The sequence below is a fragment of the Aethalodelphis obliquidens genome, unplaced genomic scaffold (genome assembly GCF_003676395.1).
Source record: "Aethalodelphis obliquidens isolate GAN/ISIS:26980383/991018 unplaced genomic scaffold, ASM367639v1 scaffold6, whole genome shotgun sequence".
In the NCBI taxonomy this organism is placed as follows: Eukaryota; Metazoa; Chordata; class Mammalia; order Artiodactyla; family Delphinidae; genus Aethalodelphis; species Aethalodelphis obliquidens.
Window position 1 is genome coordinate 10,886,496 of NW_020837950.1, and position 16,246 is coordinate 10,902,741.

Sequence of the window (16,246 nt, forward strand, 5' to 3'; positions counted from 1 at the left end):
CCTTCAGCCATTGTGAAACTCTTCATCATCCTCAATGCCTTACCCCTTGAGGTTTCTAAAAAGCAGAAATTATATAGAACTATAAGTGCAGAGTGATACAGAGACTTATAATTTGATGAGTTACAGAATATGTTATTTAGAACATAATCAACTTTTTTAGTAGCTTGAACCAGCTTTCGTATCAAAAAAGATGTTACATTAAACAAAGCCCTTTAAAAAGTATTTTGCTTACAAATTTGTCTTTTAGGTTAATAGCAAATACTTAAGTAGGGTTGTTATGTTATAAAACAGTTAGAAAGGGAGATAGTAGAACAAGTGATTGTTGACATGAAATGTTTATTTCGGAGAGAGTTCTTGGCATTTTTGCCCCATGTCAGCATAATAAGAATTTGGAGGAGAGGAGGGAAGCATTGATGTATTTGTTGAGGATTAATGTCCCTGTAGAGCATTTGTGTTAGTGAATATATTATGGTAATACCATAAATATAGTAATTAAAAAGTTGCACACTAAACACTTTGTGCACTGGCATAAATATTTCTTTCCTCCCCTTGGTAGCTTGCATTCAAGTGAATGGTGTATTGTTCATCTTGGTCTCCTAGATTCTTAATCAAGAATAGGAAAAAGGATGGCAGTCTCAAAGATCTGTTTCCTTCTCCATATATTGCTATTCAGATGGGCAGAAACAGATTGGATGTTTCAGGACCGAGTTATTTTTTAACAGTTAAGAAAAATGTCACATAGTACATACTAATAAACAAAACAACAACCCCACTATTCCTCACTTTTGGGAACTTTATCCTTAAAGTTGTTTCCAAACAATGCTACAGTGCGCTTCTTGTCATGTGTAAAATGTGTTCAGTGTGATCAGTGATACCTTAGAGCTTATGCGTTACAAAAGAAATGAGATGATGCATAATATAAATATATTTTAGGATCAGAATTTTTAAGGAAGCGAGACTTGATTATCTCATTAGGATCTGTTGCCCAGTGGGTTGAAGCTGAGCGGGTTGCTGTGTGAATGCGAGGCTGGGAGGAGAGGCACCCTGCTGTTAAAGTAATAATGGGTCTGTCCTTCACACCAAAGGATAACAAAGGAGGCAGATAGATGTAAAGTGGGCAATTTCTGTTTCTTTGTATGCTCAAAATGTTCGCACCTACTTATTTTCCCACTTAAGAGGCATCCTGTTTTTCATAATTTCATGATTTCTGATTTCTCTTAACACACAATATTTATTTATGAGTTCACAGAGACGTTTTTCTGTGAAGAGGAAAGTAAATGCAGTTGAATGCGATTTGCGGCTTGGCTCCGAGTCAGTTAGGGTGGGAAAGGAAGGAATAGAAAGACTAATTCTGTTCTCACCCTTTAATTGGCCTCTTTACCTCCTCGTTGTGAGAACTCTTCGCTTATGTATTGGTTTATCGATTGATTCCATATTTATGGACTGCTTGCTCTGTCTCCCGTGCCCCAGGGACACAAAGACGAATGGTCCAGTCAGTAGTCATCTGATGGCTCTGGAACCATCTCAATCCTGGCTGACTTCAAGGATGATAATGATGGGTTTATCTAGAATTCTAAAATTCTGTCATTTTCCAAAGATGGCCTGGAGACATGTTCATGTGACCAGAATAGACAAACAACCCTGGAGCAGCCTCAGAGTTTGTGAGATCACAAAGGCTGCCTAGAGAACAGAAAATCTGCTTTTCAAGGTGTTTTCCATTGCGTTAGATTTTCTAATGAGCCTTGCTACTTTTGGCATCGTTGGAGTGCTTTCCAAGAGCTAGGTCACTCCACCCACTTCCCGGATTCACCAAAACCTGAGGCGAAAGAGTTGGGCAGGAGATGGAGGATGATGACTGCGCTGCTGTCTTAAGGGACGTTTCGCTAGGAAATCGCGGGCAGGTGCCGCTGCCAGCTCCACCCTCCTCTTCTTTTTGCCTTTTCTTTAAGATGTCTGACTCTTCATTCTCATTAGGTTAGTCATGCTAGAAAGAATCTTTGAATTGAAGCATCTTAAGAGGCCTTGTACGATAGTGGGTAGTGGTTTCATTTAAATGAAACTATATGTAAACCTTTGGAAAGGTTGGCACCGGGGAACAAAGATCATTATAAGAAGAGTGTTCTTCTGAATCTTTTGCTTTTATGCTATTTTTTTGGTACTGCTAATAAGTTCTACTGTGGGAGTGCCTATCTCGCAAATGCCCCTTCCCACCTTGATATGTACTGGCGTATATGTTTATCTACCTTAAAACAGGGTCAGACTACTTATAACAGGGTAGCATGCCAGAAACCAAGATTTTCAAGATCTGTGTCATCAAACCATTTATGTGTCAACTTATTCCTAGCAAAGAACCACGGCAGCTATTTATCTACAACACTGATGTCATTTAGTCTGTTACCTCTAATATCCTAGTGCTGTTACCTACAAACTTACTATAACCAGATTTGTTTTCACTCCTCTAATATACTTCTAATATAAGAGGGTTGTGAATCCCCCCTTCCTCTTCAAGGTCAGGCCCTTCGTTTGTACTCCTGACCCTTTTCCCCCACCTCCTTTGGGATTTTATTCCATCCTTACCTCCTCCCTCTTGAACTCTCAACCTTTCTGTCTCTACTGCTGTCAATACGGACTTCCATTAATTAGCACCAGTGCCCTTCAACAACTGTTCGTTCTCCTTTCTCTTCTTTCACTTGCTCTGTTGTCACTGCCTCTACCACTTCAGTGAAACCACCTTCAGTCAAGGTGGCCAGTGACTGCTTAAGTGTCAAAGGCAAAGCTGTAGTTTTCATTTCTTATCTTTCTTCATCTCATTGTATTCCATGGTACCTCCCTGCCTTTCTTCCTTGGTCCTTTTCAGAAGATCTTTTTCCTCTGCCAGTTCTGTCATTGTCTCTACGGTTCTGCTTTTGGCCCTAATCCTCCAGTCTTCTCCCTCTACCCATGTTCCTTCAGTGATATCACCCGCTAATCTAATTTCTGCTACTTTCTATGTAGTGACCACTTCTGTGCCTTTACGTTTTGCTCAGGTTTCTTCCCCAAGACTCACTCTCAAGAATATCTGGTTGTCCTCACTCGAATCTTCTACATCTCAATTTCTAATGCACCAAACTAAACCCGTTGTCTTCCTTATTAAACTTGTTAATTCACTAGTATTCTCTACCCCATTTGTCACTGCCGTCCACCCACATGTAGTCAGGTACCATGTTGCTCTGCTTTTAGTGTCTGGGTGTTTCCAAAGTACTAATTCTTCTCTCCTTTTCCCTTCCCCACCTACCTCCACTGCCCTAATCTTCACCCTTCCTCTCCAGCCTAACTGGTCTCCCTGCCGCTACTCTGCCCTCTCTGAATCCATCCCGAGAGAGAGTCATGCATCTGAAACCCAGCTCTGATCCATCAGTGGCTGTCTGCAACTAAAGTTCTCGAATATGTGTACAAGGTTACAGTCGGGCTCCAGCTTCTTTCCTGGCCTCTCTCTAGAGAGTCCAGCAACACAATACACCAGGCAGTTTTCTTACTCCTGCATTTTCCGTTGTCTTGTTTCCCAGTCCCTGCTTGGCTAAGTCCTGCCCAGCCTGAGGACATGCCAGGCACCCCTGGTACTTGGAAGCCTTCCCCGACTTCTCCATTTCTGGGCTGCTTGCCATGAATCTCAGTCATTGTGCTCATCCCACTGCCCTTTGGGGTCAGCTGTGTGTGTTTCTTGGTCCCACTAGACTTTGCTTTCCTTAAAGACAGAGACAGTGCCTTATGTCTTCACATATAGGAGGCGTTCAACGTATGTTTTTTAAGTGAAGACTGGATAAGGACAATAAATCAATTTGATGTCTACAAAAAGGGCAGAAGTAATCTATGCATAGTAGTACCTTTAGGAGGGGGCACGAAGGGGGTTTCTGGGGTACTGATAATGTACTGGGTTTTGATCTGGTGTGTTCAGTGGAGGAAGATTCATTGAGCTGTGTGTGGTACGCATCCTTTTCTATATTTATGTTCTGCTTCCATGAAAAGTTAAAAAAAATTAATTTGATGTCTTTGGTACCCAATGTAGAAAATTTAGTTTTTCCTTTCAAGCTTTTAGAGGTTTTTTTTTTTTGTTTTTTTTTTTTACAGAATATCAGTTTAGGTGTCACAACAAAGCACCAGGCTAGTGCTATTCCTTGACGTTAAGGAAGAGTGAGATGAAAAAGCGTCAGCGTGGGTGGGGTTGTCTGGTCCTCTAAAGAGGGCCAGTGGCGGTCCAGTGGTTAAGACTCTGCCTTTCTAATGCAGGGAGTACAGTTTGATCCCTGGTCAGGGAACTAAGATCCCACATGCCACGTGGCGTGGCCAAATAAATAAATAAATAAAGAGGGCCAGTGAGGGCCAGCCCTGATGGATAGACTTGCAGCGACGTGCACTTCTGTCACACTTAGCATAGGGGCCATATGCTAATGATCATCAACGTGCTCTGGGCCTGCCAACAGTGACAGGGAGACTTCATCTCGGATGTGACTATGAATAATTCATAAACCTGGTTATCTGGAAATTTGTGGTCATCAGTAGCATTTGAATGAAAATATGCAATCATTATTCTAAATCTGTTTTTTTATTTCTACTTTCTTTTTGTCTCCCCCTCCCTGTACCACAGCTTAAACATCTCAGTCTTTCCTGAGTACTTGGAAACTGCCGGGGCCCCTGATAATGTGCTGACTGGTCGCTATGGGCAGACGGTACCCAGAGGCTCACTGTTATCCAGGCAGCTCATGTATGTATGGGATTTGTCTCTCTCTTTTTTTCCTTTAATTTTCAGTGTAGAATATTGCAGGCTACTGAACTGGTGAAGGTTTATAAGATATACATGACAGTGTTTAGAAATGCAGGAGAATGGATCCGCTCTAGGGTAAGTTTTTAATATTGAATGATGAGAAATGTTATCTAAATTAGGATTTTTATAATTCAGTGGCCCTATAAGACAGACCAGAAGGGTATATCAGCCATCTGCCTTTTCTGTTTCAGCGCATCCACTCACATACAGGTTTTTTTGTTTGTTTGTTTAAGTTTTCCTTTTTCATCACAATACACAACATTTGAAACAATAGCAATGCCATAAATTAGAAACATTTCCCAGTGATTTAAAAACTTCTTTTGCAATAAAAAAAATTCATGGACCTGGAAGAGGTCCTCAGGGTATGTCGTTGTTGAATACATGTTGGCGAGAGAGTCCCCGACTCTAATTTCTTTTTTTTTTTTTTTTTTTGTGGTACGTGGGCCTCTCACTGTTGTGCCTCTCCCGTTGCGGAGCACAGGCTCCGGACGTGCAGGCTCAGCGGCCGTGGCTCACAGGCCCAGCGGCTCCGCGGCACGTGGGATCCTCCCGGACCGGGGCACGAACCCGTGTCCCCTGCATCGGCAGGCGGACTCTCAACCACTGCGCCACCAGGGAAGCCCCCGACTCTAATTTCTTAACATTCTCCATAGGAGGAAGCTGTTGATTCCCTCAGCGATGACTTTCTATGTCTCACAACAGTTAAGTTTTCCCAACAGTCTTTTGGGAGTGGCTGCAAATGCAGCCTTTTCCTATTTGGCTCTACCCTGATAACTTAGGAGAAGAATGATTATTGCCCATTTAATGATCTCTCTTATTTCTATAAAGCATAGTCTGTCTCAAACTTATTTTTTGCTCTCTTTCAGCCTTGGGCCAGTCTTTCAGCCTTGGGCCAGCTGTTTAGGTATTTACCTGTTTCTGTTGCTGCCCTTTGGACCTCTGGAATTTTGAATTCAAATCAGGGGTGTGTTTGGGGTAATTCCTCAGAGTGCCTTTGCTCCCCTATCCTTTCTGTAGTTAATGGTTATTCACAGTTACCGTTAAGCCCCATTTCCTTGTACATTTCTTTTTCTTTTTTCTTCGTAGAAAAGTTAGAACCATCCTCAAACCCTCCCGCAGACAACTGCTTCTAAAATAAGCCAGATCGGTGGAAGTAGCAGTGGAAGGGAGCGCTGACAGCAGACTGGGGGCTCAGACCAACCACCAGCGTTAGAGCTGGCTGGGATGGGAGCAGTGGCTTTTACTGATAGACTTTCGTATCCTCCAAGGGCATCACTGTATTACTCTAAAGTCAGCCATTTTTATAGTGAACATTATCAGAAAAAGTTTACCCTTTTCATACTGTAAGACAGAGATTGGCAAAGGGTGGCCCATGGGCCAGATCTAGCCCATGCCTGTTTTTGTAGGGCCTAACAATGGTTTTCATGTTTTTGAATGGTTACCTACGTAATCTGTTTTGCCTCTTGGCCCTCAGAGCCTAAAATACCTACAGTCTGGTCTGTTAAGAAAAAATTTGCATGTCTCTGCTGTAGAAAAAGTTGGAAGGCATGTAGTACGATTCAATCACATGAAATTGTTAACATTCGACTGTTTTTGACCTACAAAAATGCTGATTGCTTATGGTTCAATCTAATATATTTTGAGGAAATTCTTCCTTTAAAATGCCCAAGATGTTAATGTTTGGTTTCCTGGAGTAGAAGAAGTAAATTTCCTTGGAAAATTCACAAGTGTGGTCCTGCTCATTTTTCACCACCATCGTACCTCTCCTCTCCAGAGCTTTCTAAAGGGCCGTCAAGTAGTTGAGAGGAAGCGCTTCTTTTTCACTTGGCTTAATTCTTACTAATACTCTCTAGGAGAAAACTGTCTTCTTATCTCACCCTTCCTGGGTGCTAGGAATGAGCTAGCCACCCCCAGGATAGAGGTGGCTGCTATGAATACGCCGAGGCCTCTGCTGGACATGTCACCTGGGCCTTTTTCTGGCGGGAAGGAGGTTGCGTGCCTGCCTTGTCCAGGGGGCATGCATGATGGTCCCTTGGCCTGCTGCGTGTCTGCGTAATGCGTTCCTTGAACCATCCTTCCCTGGACCTAGAACGTGGTTCGCACCCTTCTGTGCTTTCCACCTCTCTTTCCAGTGTTATTGATCCCCTAGTCCAAAGCATTAAAACCATCATTTATTTTATGCGGTTTGTTTTCCATTCTTTCCCCCTCCCCTTTGTACTTCCCCTTTCCTGATTGTTAAGTAAGATTTGCTTGTTGAAATCTCCAGCTGACATTCTTTAGTGGCTACCCTTGGTGGTAGGAAACGTTCACCTCAGCTGCTGTGTCTCCTGTCACCTAAGGCAAGAAATCTAAGATGACTTGGGGCTTCCGGGCCCGGCCTAGGTCCGATCGGGAACTTTAGACATGAATAGTTCCCTGGAGATGGGAAACTATTTCAGGGGAAAGAAATTCTCTGGAGTTTATAATTTTGTCATTAAGTGTGGTCACAGCCCTCCGTCAAGGGTTGGAAGTACATACTGCTCTGAATTGATTCCGAGGCTTGCATGGCAAATGGGAGTTCCAGATGTTCGTTTTTTGTGTTTTGGGACCACTGTTGTGCCTTTCAAGGCTTTTTTCAGGACAGGATGCTGTTCTTTGGTGGAATGTGGAGTGGCATCCATTGAGCACCAAAGTAAGAAGTCAGTAGCTAGAGCTGACCTTTCCCCACTTTTCATATAGATATTTGTGCTTTTGTTAAGACTAGAGTTGAATTATCCTGGAAATTACTAGTCAGGTTGCATCCTTATTTATTTTTGTTTGCATCTTGTAGTTTCCTTGTGTGACTGCAGTCTCTGCTCTAACCCTGACCATCAGAGTCTGGACTGTTGCAATAGTCTCCCGACCTCTGGCCAGAAGTCTCTCTCCCTGCAAATTTGACTCCTGCATCGTGGCCACATTAATCTCACAGAAGCACAGCTCTAATCACATCACTTCCCTGTGCTCAGCTCATCCCCGCTAGTCTAGAAGGTCACCCTGACATTGGAATCCTCCACGTTTTCTTTCACCGCTCCTTATAATACCCATGATTACTGGTTGGTTACTGATGTGATTGTCGTTGGTGGTAGTCTTACTCCTCAGTAGGTGTCCCGTGTTGGCCCGAGTGGGCTGCTCCTGCCGAGACACACCCTTTGCCTTTGGGTCACTCATTGTTCGTGCTGTGCCCTCTCTGGAATGAGGATCCCTCTGTGGAGAACCTGCTAAAACCCCATTCTGACTTTCGGGTGCAGCAGAGTTGCCCTCTTTCCCAGGAAGCTTCCCTCGTTTCCCAGCAGGAGGCACGCGTTCCTGTAGCTCTTACATCTCCCTTGTGAAGCTTGTGTCCCAAATTACTCATTCTATCTTGGCGTGCGTGTATACTTCGTCAGACCTTTGAAACCAAACTCTGTTTCATCTCCCTCCTCTCCTCTGTGTATGAGGACAGTGCTCCATCAGTGGTAGAAGCTCAAATATTTGTGGAATCACTTTGGGCTTAGGGGTGACACTGGGTGATAACTGTCCTCAGGAAGCCCCTATAAAGCATTTTCCAGAGAACTTGGTGGAACCTGTGCAGACCAAGGCCAAGGCCAAGGCCAAGAGGGTGTAATTAAGGCCTCCAGGGCTGTGCATGGGCTGGGCCCTGTGCTGCTTGCCCACCCCTGGCTCTCCTGCCTTTCCTTCCCTCTCACTCACAGGGTGGGCATTTCCTCCCTTTCTTAAGAAATTGCCGTTTAAAAAGTTTAAACAGTAGCAGGCGAATATGATTATTTCTTTTGGCCTTCCCTCCTTGACTTCCCCTGTTCTCAGTGATGAAAGACATTGGTTTTGTTTGTAGTCCTACTCCATGCCACTCACTGTGTACTGAATTTACTAGAAATTCTCCACTTCAAATGGGATATACTTCGAAAGGGTCATCATATCATCCCCATTTCACAGATGAGAATACTGAGGGTTGAAACAACAAAGTAACTTGTCACCGCGGAGTTGCAGTTTGAGCCTAGGTTTATCTGCCTTTTCTGTGTTCTTTCCTCCCACCAGGCTTTCTAGTGACCTGGTCATCACTTGGGTGATCACTTATTTATATGTTGTCCACTCTCCTGTTCTCCACACCATGGCTTTTAGTAACATGGTCTTAGAGGCCTAAAAGATTCTGCATCAAACGATGCTGACATCTGTCTCATATCTCCTCTTTTATCCATTATTTGAACCCAGTAATTACAGGTAATGTGAAGGCCCTAGGAGAGCACTTCATATAGAAAGAGTAATAATAATACAGAAATAGTAACAATGCTTTAAAAATCATGCAAGTAATATATGTTTAATATAGAAATTTTTAAATTTTTATTTTATATTGAAGTATAGTTGATCTATAATGTTGTGTTAGATTCAGGTGTACAGCAAAGTGAATCAGTTATACATATACGTATATCCATTCTTTTTCAGAATCTTTTCCCGTAGAGTTCCGTGTGCTATATAGTAGGTCCTTGTTGATTATCTGTTTTATACATAGTAGTGTGTATATGTTAATCCCAAACTTCTAATTCATCCCGCCCCTCCACCTTTCCCTTTCGGTAACCATAAGTTTGTTTTCTAGGTCTGAGTCTGTTTCTGTTTGGTAAATAAGTTCATTTGTACCGTTTTTTTTAGATTCCACATATAAGTGATACATGATATTTGTCTGACTTACTTCACTTAGTGTGATAATCTCTAGGTCCATCCATGTTGCTGCAAATGGCATTTCATTCTTTTTTATGGCTGAGTAGTATTCCATTGTATCTGTGTACCACATCTTCTTTATCCATTCCTCTGTAGATGGACATTTAGGTTGCTTCCATGTCTTGGCTATTGTAAACAGTGCTGAAGTGAACAATGGGATGCATGAATCTTTCAGAATTATGATTTTCTCTGGGCCCAGGAGTAGGATTGCTGGATCGTGTGGTAACTCTATTTGTAATTTTTTTAAGGAACCTCTTATACTGTTCTCCATAATGGCTGTGCTGATTTACATTCCCACCAACAGGGTAGGAGGGTTCCCTTTTCTCCATACCCTCTCCAGCATTTATTGTTTGTAGACTTTTTGATGATGGCCATTCTGACTGATGTGAGGTTGGTTTTCTTTTTCTTTTTTTTTTTTTTGTGGTACACGGGCCTCTCACTGTTGTGGCCTCTCCCGTTGCGGAGCACAGGCTCCGGACCCGCAGGCTCAGTGGCCATGGCCCACGGGCCCAGCCGCTCCGCGGCATGTGGGATCTTCCCGGACTGGGGCACGAACCTGTGTCCCCTGCATCGGCAGGCGGACTGTCAACCACTGCGCCACAAGGGAAGCCCAGTGTGAGGTTTTTTTAAAATAAATTTATTTATTTACTTATGGCTGTGTTGGGTCTTCGTTGCTGCGCACAGGCTTTCTCTAGTTGCGACGAGTGGGCTTCTCATTGCGGCGGCTTCTCTTGTTACAGAGCACAGGCTCTAGTCACTTGGGCTTCAGTAGTTGTGGCACGTGGGCTCAGTAGTTGTGGCTCACGGGCTCTAGAGCGCAGGCTCATTAGTTGTGGTGCACGGGCTTAGTTGGTCGGCGCCATGTGGGATCTTCCTGGACTAGGGCTGGAACCTGTGTCCCCTGCATTGACAGGCAGATTCTTAACCACTGCGCCACCAGGGAAGTCCCTCATTGTAGTTTTGATTTGCATTTCTCTAATTCTTAGCGATATTGAGCATTGGAAAATTTTAAAAATGACGAAAAGAGAAAATAAGTTCTCACAACCCTATATACCAAGAGATAACTGTGTTAAACATTTTGTTGAATGCTTTCCTGTACTTCCAGTATTCTCTCTTAATATATTTATTTATTCTGTTTATTTACAGTAATAAGATAATGTCAGACACTGTGTTTACTCAACAAAGTGTCGTAAATACCTTTCTAGACCAGTAGCAACTCAGAAGTATCTGTAACCTGTAGTGGACTGACTTACGTGATGTCCCAGAGGAAGGCGGTAAAAGCAGGTGAGTGCAGGGAGCCTGATTCCCCTCCACAGGAGGAGGGACTTTTATCGTGGTTAAGAAGATGTTGGCTGGGACCCACTGAATTGGTTTTCTCCGTCCATTAACACATCTCAACTCTCAGTTTGAAAAGCACTGCCCTAGAGATTACAGAGTACTGGAGGGCAAGCTTGGGCAGACTTGGAGTTTTCAGGGAGGCGGGGAGGGTTCTGAACTCAGTTGGGGTTTGAGGAAACATGGGGAATTTTTTGTTCCTTTGTTTGTTTTGGCCGCACCACGCAGCATGCAGGATCTTAGTTCCCCGACCAGGGATGGAACCAGCGCCCCCTGCAGTGGAAGCGCTGAGTCTTAACCACTGGACCGCCAGGGAAGTCCCAACATTGGGAATTTGAGTTAAGACCAGGAGCCTGAGAGCAGTGCCCAAGGTCATTCACAGCCAAGTGTGGGTCTCACTGCTTGGAACAGCCAGGACGTGACGTGGCATCCCAGGAGAGGGGCTTTCTGTTCTGGTTTTCATTGGTTTTCTGGTGTGGGAGGAAGGCCTGCAGGATTGTCCCGATCACCTGCAGGGGATCACAGCAGGGAAGCTCCTGGGGAGTCTCAGGGTTGTAGTGAGTCCATGAATGAAAAGTGGATGTATGTAGGAGTTGGGAAAAGTTAAAGGGAACACAATTTTTAAAGTACACTGATTAGATTTTTCTTCTGTCCAAGAAAAAAAAATCTATATATTTTAGAAAATGTGTAAATACTAAAAAGCCCAAGGGGGAAAAAAACCATCCTTAACATTTTGCATGTCTGTATAATCTTTGTGTGTGTGTGTCTATATAAGCACCTGTTCTTTCATGTTAGCATTATTGTCATCATCATCTTATTTTATGACCTACTTTTTGTTGCTTAATTCATCATGGAAATTTCTGATATTAAATATTCTTCTAGTAGGTGGTTTTTACTGATCTTATACTTTATTACAATGCATAGATGTATCATAATTAACAGTCACCCATTGTTGAACATTTAAGTTATTTCCAGTCTGTTGCTGTCCTTCTAGATTACTAAGTCTTTTTTTGTGTGTGTGCTTAAGAAATATTTGAAGTGAAATTGCTAAGTTGAAGGGTTGCTTGCATATTTTAAAGAAATTGCTACACACATCCAAACTGCTCTCTAGAGAAGTTTTATTTACTTTCATCATTCTTGTGTGAAGATTACCCATTTCTTCCTACTCTGGAAACAGAGACAGAGAGAGAAAAAAAACACTTTTCTATATGATAGGTGAAATATGCTATCTTCATTGTTGTAGTTTGCATTTCCTTTTTATTAATATTGAGGCTTAGATTTAAAATTTTTAAATTCAGTTTATTTAAACTTAAAAAAAAAGTTTATCTGTTCAGTAGCCCAAAATCAGCCACTTTAAATATGTGTGATGCAAATGTAAAAAGAGTCAATTTGACTCGTGTTGGTAATATGACTTGTCTTCATTACACGTAGTTTGTATTGGTTATAAGCTGAAAGTCTGATTCTTTAAAGAGATAAGGTTGCTAGATTTTTCATATGATAATAACTTGGGGATTTAATTAAAATATGAAACCAAGCCCTCAGACTTAGAACTCTGGACTTAAAAGTCAACAGCCTGTGAGAGAGTCCTCGGACTGGGAGATGGGAGGCCTGAGTGTTAGCCCTGGCCCTGCCGTTCCTGGGCTGAGGGCATAGAAGAGTCATTAGAACCAACTGAATCTCACTTCTGACATCGGTCAATTGAGGAGCTGGACTGGATGATGTTTAACCTCTAGCTCAAAAATTCTTTAGTATATTTGCTTTCCAGAGAAAGAACTGCAACTGAACCTTGGCTCTAGGGAGAACCAAGCCAAACGCAGAGCAATTATATTCAAGACGTAGAACACAAAACATGAACAGATAGTGAAGTAGTGTTTGACCTTGGATTTTAACTGCTTAAAATACCTGCAAACAGGCCAAGACAAAGAGCATTGAAATGAGAGGTCAGAGCTGAGTAAGTAAAGGTAATCCACTTTACTACACAACTTCAGTGACAAAAACACAAGTGCTTTTACATGATAGTGTTTAGATAGCTCGCCAGTTTAGACAGGTGTGTTAGTACCTGTTTCCTGGTGTCATTGTGTAAATGCTTCTGATAGGAAAAGTCCTGAGAACCATTATGAATGTCATTAAGTACAGGACCTGACATATAGTAAATGCTCAATACATACATATATTTTATATATAATGAATGAACAAAGGGGATTCCTTGCACATTACAAGTTTTTCCAAATCCTGCTTTCTAACACACATGGTTCTACTGCTTTAGTTGTGTTCAGGGTAGCCTCTTTCTGAACATGACAACCCGTTTTGTTTGCACCCACCTGACTGCATCAACCCTCTCATCCAAATCTCCTTAGTGTTCTCCTCTGCAAACTGGGAGGCCGTTCTCACGCCAAACTGGGAAGTAATTCTAATGCCCTTGTATGTTTTGGTATCAGTTTCCTTTGTTTCTCTCAAGGCATTATTATTCCTCTTCTTCTGCTTACCTCTTGTATTAGTTTTCTGTTGCTGCTGTAATGAATTACTGCAAACTTGGTGACTTAATACAAATTTACTCTCTTAACTATTTGGGAAGCCATATGTCTGCAAGAAGTCTTACTGGGCTATCAAGTTGGCAGGGCTGATTCCTCTTGAAAGCTCTAGGGGAGAATCTGCATTCCTGACTTTTTCAGCTTTTAGTGACTGCCTGTATTCCTTGGTTTGTGGCCCCTTTCTCCGTCTTCAAAGTGAATCACTCTCATCTCTGCTCACATTACCCTCTCCTCTTCTGCAGTCAAATCTCTCTCTGCTTCCTCTTACAAAGACAAATTGTGATTACATTTAGGGTCCACCCAGAACATCAGCTTCTCTCCCCATCTCAAGACTTTAACCTAATCATAGTTGCTGTTTTATTGCCCATATAAGTTTCTAGGGATTAGGATGGAGATATCTTTTGAGGGGAGGGGATGACATTATTCAGCCTACCTTTTTTCCTTTCCCACCCTGAACTTTTTCCTTTTCTACTTACTGCCAACTATTTGCTGTTATAGGAACACACACACACACACACACACACACACACACACACACACACACACAGCTATTGCATTTACCTAGAGAAATATTAGTTTCCTCCCCAAACAAACAAACAACCATTCATTCCATGTCTGAATTGCTGTGCCAGGTACTCTAACCAAAAAGGGTAAGATTGCTCCTTAGCTGACAGGACTAGGAGGCAAGGTATAGTACAGAGGAGAATATAAAGAAGCCCCAAATTTAAGATACTGTTTTGTTGGCAAATCTGCAACCCCTATTAAAACAAACCCTCCTTATTAGCTGAGCCGCCTCCAAATTCATGAATTCCCTCTTTGGCTGTTTCTTATCTATTCCTGAACTTGCGCATTGAGGGTTTTTGCATCCATCCCCCTCCCAAAATGAGATATAATTAACATACTATAAATTCACCCCTTTAAAGTGTAAACTCCAGTTGCATTTAGTATATTCATAAAGTTGTACAACCATCACCACTATCTAATTCCAGGATGTTTTTATCACCCTGAAATGAAACCCTGTATCCATCATTGGCTGTCACTCCACATTGCTCTCCTTCTCTCCAGGAAGCGAAGAATCTACTTTCTGTCTCTATGGATTTGCCTATTGTGGACATTTCGTATGACTAGAATCACATAATATGTAGTTGGCCCTCTGAATCTGCAGGTTCCTCATCCATGATTCGACCAACCGCTGATAGAAAATACTTGGAAAAAAAATTCCGGAAAGTTCCAAAAAGCAAAAGTTGACTTTGTTATGTGCTGGCAACTATTTCCATAGCATTTACATTGTATTAGGTTATTATAAGCAATCTAGAGATGATTTAAGTTAAACAGGAGGATGTGTGTAGGTTATATGCACATTCTACACTGTTTTATATAAGGGACTTGAGCACCCGCAGATTTTGATGTTTCCCAGGGGTCCTGGAACCAATCCCCCACGGAAACCAAGGGATGACTGTATGGCCTTTCGTCAGTTAACGTAATGTTTTCAAAGTCCACCCACGTTGTATTGATAGTACTTACCAGCATTTTATTCTTTTTTATTGCTGAATAATGCTCCATTGTATAGATATGCCACATTTGGTTTATATATTCATCAGTTTATGGACGTTTGAGTTGTCTCCACTTTTTGCTGTTATGAGTAATGTTGCTGTGAACAATCATGTACAAATTTTTGAGTGGACAAATGTTTTCATTAGGTAGCTGTGTGGGAGTGGAATTGCTAGGTCATAAGGTAACCCTGTCTTTAACTTTTTGAGTAACTGCTAGTGTTTTACAAAGTAGCTGAACCCTTTCACAATCCCACCAGTACTATAGGAGGGTTCCAGTGTCTTGACATCCTTGCCAGACTGTTTATTGTCAGTCTCTGATTATAGCTGTCCTGGTGGGTGTGAAGTGGTATCTCACTCTGGGTTTGATTTGCATTTACCTGATGACTACTAATGTTGTACATCTTTTCAAATCCTTTGTTCATTTTAAATTGAGTTATGTACCTTTTTTTAAATTGTAAGAGTTCTTTTGTATATTCTGAATACTAGACCCTTATCAGATTTATACAATTTTTCTCCCATTCTGTGGGTTGTATTTTTACTTTCTTGATAGTGTCCTTTAAAGCGCAAAAGTTTTATACTTTGATGAAGTCCAATTTATCTGTTTTTTTTTTTTTTTTGGTCACTTGTACTAATGATGTCATATCTAAGAAACCATTGCCTAATCCAAGGTGTTGAAGATTTACTCCCTTTTTTTTCTAATAATTTTATAGTTTTAGGGCTTACCTTTAGCTGTTTGATTCATTTGAGTTAATATTTGTATATGGTCCAACTTCCTTCTCTTGTATGTTCATATCCAGTTGTACCGGTACTGTTTGTTGAAAGACTATTCTTTCCCTTTTCAGGATAAGCCTTTTATATTCTACAGAGAAACCAGATGGGTTTTGATAGGGATTGTGTTTAATCTTGAGATTGTTTTGGGAAGTAGTGCCATGTTAATAATTTAATTCTTCCAAATCTTTGTCTGTGGATAGCTTTCCATTTATTTAAGTCTCCTTTAATTTCTTTTAATAATGTTTTATAGTTTTTAGTGTACAAGTCTTGCACTTCTTTGTTAAATTTATTCCTATTTTATTCTTTTTGATGCTATTATAAATGGACTTTTTTATAAATTTCATTTTCGGATTGTTGCTAGTGCATGGAAGTAGAATTGATTTGTGTGTGTGTGTATCTCTCTTTCTATAGATCAGTCTATCTAGAGAGAGAGAGAGGGAGGGATCTTGTTTTTTGGGGGTTTTTAAAATAAATTTATTTATTTATTTATTTATTTTTGGCTGTGTTGGGTCTTCGTTGCAGCG

At 41.5% G+C, this 16,246-nt stretch overlaps 1 protein-coding gene across 14 annotated transcripts in view; it reads left to right on the forward strand.

The window, feature by feature from the left end:
* The window catches only part of APBB2 (amyloid beta precursor protein binding family B member 2), a 376,970-nt gene that overhangs the window by 136,463 nt on the left and 224,261 nt on the right, over positions 1-16,246 (forward strand). For 12 of the 14 annotated variants that reach the window (XM_027103089.1, XM_027103091.1, XM_027103094.1 and 9 more), the window contains one exon: positions 4,625-4,741. The exons of the other annotated variants lie outside the window; for them this stretch is intronic. The gene's annotated coding sequence lies outside the window, so the exon portion shown is untranslated. The remainder of the gene's footprint in view (positions 1-4,624; positions 4,742-16,246) is intronic. 14 annotated transcript variants of the gene reach the window in all.